We start from the raw sequence: 6,000 nt of genomic DNA on the forward strand, positions 1-6,000 counted from the left end.
CTTTACACAGGTACCTGCTTGTACACTGGCAGTGTTAGGACATAGCGTGAGGTTAGAGCACTGTCAGAACAGTAGGAGTGTGTCCCACAACGCGATTAAAACTGATACCTAAAGGCTTGCAGCTAAGCTTGCACTACTTAAAGATGGCCTTATCGATGATCCATGGCAGTGCTAATACATAATCAAAAATATCTTTATGAGAAGATTTTTACTTCTGCAGTAGGATAATTTTTAGTTGTGCTTCATTCCCCAGACAAATGGTTTTATTCTAACACTGATAGAGGAGATATTTCTTCTGCACAGAAGATTAATGGCTGTTGCCAATATAATTCCCAGCTGCACCCAGCAGAGAACGTCTAGATAAAGCCTGCAGTCAGCTGCAAGTGATAAGACATGAAACTACTTTTTTTTTTTTTTTTTTCCCTACCAACCACAAATATGAGCTTGGAAATTCATGGTCCTGAGAAAATATTAGGTATGTTAGAAAAAAATGTTACATCCATGCATCTGCACAAACATGCACGCACACAGAGGCACCCAATAACCTGTTCCTCCTTGTGTGGGTGTGCGTGTCTGTGTACATCCATGCTTGCACATGCACTCACACACATGCATACAAAGGCTCTTTGCTGTGCTGTGCCTCTTAACTGTTCAGTCAAAAGAAAAAAAAAAATGGAATCATCTCTGTCAAAATAGATAAAGCTTGAACATGTACATTAATTCAGTTTAATTGTAGATTATAACAAGCCATGTGGCTTACAGCACCAGAGCAGTATTTTATTCAGCAGTTGCTGAAGTTTCTTCAGGAATGTTGATTCCTAGGGGAAGTGGCCACGAGCACCCTGGCACCGTGTAATGTCTGCTGCTGTTCTTCTGTTCTTCTACTGACACACCTGGCAGAGCTGGCGCAGCCCTCCAGCCTTGGCAGAAGGTGAAAAAGACATGAAGGCTATAACTTCGCTTCTTTCATCTTTTTTATCTTTTTTTTTTTTTTTTTTTTTTTTGAGCTCACTGGCAAGTTCAAAGCCTTCCTTTAGCGAGATCTTGCAGGAAGACAAATGCTGATGAGCCTTTCAGCAAATTACTGTGCACTTACTTCATTCTACCTTTTTTTTTCTTTTTCTTTTTTTTTTTTTTCCTGGCTTCCTCTTCTACATTAAGCAAACAGAGAGAAAACAAAATAAGACAGGCTAAAGACCACTTCTATCTATAAGTCCAGAAGTCCAGTCCCTGACAATTGCAGGTACCCATGCCAGGCCCAAGAATTCCCTATTTTCTTGCTGCAAGGACTCAGTAGTCCTGACCTCTGCGTGTCAGACGCCGGGAGCAGCACACCAGGGCCCTCTAACATCCAGCTTCACGTACAGAGCAGGCTCAGCCCCTCTGCCCCCTTTCCGTCCTGCTGGGCTCTCCGCTTGCTCTTCATGCACCGAGGCGCTCGGCCCTACAGGCAGGAGCCGTGACTTTCTGCAGTCACGCACAGGCTCCTCTTTGTTCCTCAGCACCCCAGGCAGGGCTGTCTGCCTTGCCGTAGCATTCCTGACGTCTCTAATCCGGAGTTAATCAAAGTTTTCCCTTTTGTGAATGAGGCCTTTAGTGAGAGACCCACTTTTTTTCTTTTAATCCACTGGTGCAAAAGGTGATTAAAACCCTCGTAGGGAGGGAGGTATGCTGGTTTTGGTGTTCAGCATTTTTTTCTTGCTTTGTTCCTCTGTGGATCTTGGTGGTGTTTAAATTAAAAAAAAAAAAAAAAAAAAGGATTTTTTAAAAAACAACAAAGGGTTGCCAGGTGGTGTGTGGCTGGACTTTGTGTGAAGGCCAGAGGCTGGCCTGTGCGACCAGCAGCGCCGCAAAGGCCCCGCAGGCTGTGGCCACCAGAGCAGTCCAAGGTGCTCAGCTTCCAAGGGTGGCCACAATCTGCTCGGCTCGTGGCCTGTGAAGGCAGGTCATTGAAGTGACTCTTATTTTCAAAAGATAAATGCTTGAAAGACTTTTTCTAGTGCAGTTGTGGGAATTTTTACCTGGCAGAATCAGACCGCTAGCGTTTAAAGCGGCTTTCTGCGGATGCCGCAGCCAAATTTCCAGGGTGGCACTTAGGAAACGGGGCCCCGAGCGCACCCTGGAGCCGCTGCTGACTGAGGGCCACCCCTGGGCGCCACGGCAGCTGGAAACATTGCCAGCCCTGGACAGACGCAGCCCACGGAGAGACGCAGCCCGCTGGCTAAATGTCAGGCATTAGCAGCGCTCCCTCGCTCGGGGAAAGCGGCTAACTCAGAGGCTGTTGCTATGGGCACCGGAGCAGCAAATGATAATAATATTAAGACAGGCTAAGGGGAAAAGGGTAAAATAGGATATCTCCACTTCAAATGCGGCTTCAAATTAACTGTGGTGAGTAATTACCTGTGAAAAAATAATAGTGATGATTCCACCATTTAGAAGGAAACCCCTTTAATAGCAAGCTGCAAGAGACACCCTTTATTTTGCCTAGAGTAAAATGGCACTTTTTTTTCTTTTGTACAAGAAAAAAAAATCATGGCCATTAAGCAACTCCCATCAGTTATTGCTAAGGCAGCTGTTTCATTATAGCGGGCACTACTTTGTATTATTTTTTCCAGACTGTTAGCCGTTGTGCTCTGGTGGCCTTCCTGCCCACTCCCCCCAACTCTAATGGAAATTTTCCATTTCCACGGATAAGGGGACATTTGCTCAGCTCCAGTGCACAGAATTTTTCTCCAGTTGGGCTCTGTGAATGACTCGATCACTTTGTTCCTTGCCTAGCATCTGCAGAATAACATTGCTGACTGATCCATCTGATTTATACAAAGCATTTGATACCCGTTGCTCCGCTGCTGCCCCATGTACAAATGCACTACAATAGTGTTGTCAGTCAAGATCTTACCTTTCATTTAATTTCCTACAGCTTCTTTTCTGCAAGTGAGTCACAGCTGTGACCTGACTGCAGGTGCCACTCACACAGGGAGGGCCCTGCAATTGCTTTACCCCTCAGGAGCCTATTTACCAGAATAGCCTTCTTTTCTGCTGGGTTGGGGGTGTTCAAGAGCCACCTTCTTCTTCCTCACCCCTTTTCCACTGTTTGGAGTTGTGTCATTCAAAAAAGGAATAGCACAAAAATGAGTCACCCCAAAAATCACTGTGAGCAAGGAGTCAGCGAAAAAAAACTTGTTTCCCTCATTATGCCCCATGCAATATCCCAGAGTGAAGGCTTTGCACCTGCCCTGGGCTCTTCTGCCCTGGGCTGTAAAACTGTAAGGAAAGACTGTATAACCGTACAGAGGATGATGGTGGGACCTATAACTTCTGCAAAAGGTTGTTTCTAGCATTAAGAAACCTTGCCACTTTTTTATGGGGAATGCCTTTTAACCTAAGTTAATGACACTATCTAAATTTGGAATTTGCTAAGTCTGGACACCTAACAGTATTGCTTACAAAAGAAAGGCTATTGAAGTCAGGGTTCTGGTCTTACTCCTTCCTTTTTTTCCTTTCCTTCTCCCTTGGCCCCCTTCACTTCATTCTGGCAGCTGTGGAAACAGTACTCCTTCACTGGCAGCATCACACACACCCCTGCCCACTGTACCGGGCTTTACTGGTGCTGCCAAAACACGTGTGTGACACTGAATTAGCTCAGCTTCATTGCACTTGCTGTATGTGCACAAAGTGCCACTGTGAGCAAGTTGTGCCTCAGCCAGATCACAAAAGATTGCAACAGAGTACACAGACAGCCATGCTCTCAAACACAGTGCAGAGGAGCTGTGTCTGTGTGTGTGTCCTGATTTTCTGCAGCTCCAATTTGTGATTGAGCATGGTTCTGCTGTGCACTACACCAAACTGTCTCAGTGTAACAAGTCCTTAGGGAAGTATAGGATGCCATGAACTAGATGGTCACTTAACAGTCCCTAAGATCCTGAAAGACAGAGTTACATATATTTTCTGTGTGTATTACGGTATGATACTGCACAGGAAACTAAGAAATCCTACAGGTGGGATTCATTATCTGTAGCACTTTATCCTGTGATGTGGAGAAAAGACATGGGCCCATCCCCAAAATATCCTTCCCCACTGATAAATTGCAGCAAGACAGTTTGAAGCCGCGCAGTGTGAAGGATAACCTACTTAGGATGAACACATGCATGATGCTATCAGCAATACTGATGCAGTTTCCAAAGCTTATGGAGGGCTTGAGGAAAGGGTTAATATATCAAACTGCAATTTACAGAAGTGCAAGGCAGTGGGTAGCCTCAAGAAAAAGTCATCTCGTTTTCCCCAGGCTGGGCTTTTTCCTCAGCCAAATATTTGCTCACCACAGACTCACTCCTCCCATATAGTGAGAACATTATTATAGAAAACAGAAAACAGGGGATACTTTGTGCTGGAATGGGTGCTGGAGGAGACCTGGTGTGTGTGTGTGCCGGGTGGAGTGGGTGACAGATGAAGTCAGGTTTACATGTGGGCCCAGTCATTTTAGAAGACAATTTCAAGGTCAAGCAGGCAGTGGGGAAATTTGTTTAGCAGCGTGCTTGCAGTAGAGGCTTCTTTAAGGCAGAAATAGTTTAATTTATGAAAGGCTCACATGGGGCTTTCCTGGCTAAGGCAGGAACACCGGCTTACTGCTGTTTTCCAAGGCAGCCATCCATTAACGTGTGATTTCCTGATCTTCCTCTGAACTCCATGGCCCTCTGCTAAGCTCTGATGAGCATCGTTTCTGTAAGCACAAACCGGCATTTTAATTTGGAGTGCTTGTCAATGCCGTGGGTTTCACTTGAGTTATTCTTACAGGATGCAAGACCCCAGGTTGTGTGCTGTACTCTAGTAAAAGCAAGAAACAGCAGCGCAAGGAGCAAATCATTTGGCACTTGAAATTTCCCTGTAATCTAAAGAAAAGAATGAAAGGGAAAAAAAGGTTTAAAACTGTAGGGGCTAACAAAATAGCCGTGAAACATGTGTCTGCTCCCACACACAGGTAATATTTAATATGATGTATAGGTATGATGTCGTGCTGGTCTAGTGTGTGAATCCATGACTGATCATGCTAAATGCAGCCATATATGATCATCAAACACCCCTGCACAGAGGGAATATTCTCTTTAGTCACAGCTGAGGAAATAAATATTTCTCTCCATTGCAGTACAAAGCTCCTGAGTTCTGTAGGCAGCATAGCTCCTTTACCACACCTTGGTGATTGCATTGTAGTCTGCAGAGCAGCTGGGGGCACGTATGTGTGTGGAAGCAGCAGGGGTTATATAGAAATATATATATCTAATCAAACTTTTATTAACCCATGCCCTTCCAGCTCAAAAGGACACGGGCAAAACAGTGATGATTTATAACAACTGTAGCCTCCTGAATGAGTAGCAAATCATTTGCAAACTACTCCTGACTTTCTGCAAGGGTTTTCATGATTTGTCAGCATTTGCTGAGGGCACTCGCACAGCTCTGTAACACTCACCAGGCATGCAGCTGTTTGCTGTTTGCTACCCAGGCTGTGTCTGGGGACAGGAGCAAAATCCACACTACTGCCCATGGGCCATGTGGGGTGGGTGGGGAGGAGGTGGCAGAGGTGGCTGAGGAGGCTCCACCTGAGAAATCCTTGATTTAGGTCATCTGCGTGAAATCAGGGTTTGTTGCTCCTGCCGCCAGGCTGGATAGCTCAAACATAGATCACAGTGGAGGAAACAGAAAAAGAGAAGTCTTTTCATTCTCAAACTGCAAATAACAAGCAACTCCATGTCCCAAATATTAGCCAGCTGTACAAAAATTCCTGAGACTTTCAGTTTTCATGCCAAGTATGCGAATATGGCACGTCCTGCAAAGGGTGGGAGCAGTGGGGCAGAGGCAGAAAGAGACGAGGCTGAAGGAGAGGAGGCCCAGAGGCCCAAAAGGACCACATGGAAGTTTCTTCCAAGGATCCCCTCAGGCAGAGGTGTCTGCCATGCCCATGTGAGCAGCGACGAGCAGCTTTCTCTCCGAGCACTAGCACACACA

Source organism: Cygnus atratus, chromosome 1 (assembly GCF_013377495.2).
Source record: "Cygnus atratus isolate AKBS03 ecotype Queensland, Australia chromosome 1, CAtr_DNAZoo_HiC_assembly, whole genome shotgun sequence".
NCBI lineage: Eukaryota > Metazoa > Chordata > Aves > Anseriformes > Anatidae > Cygnus > Cygnus atratus.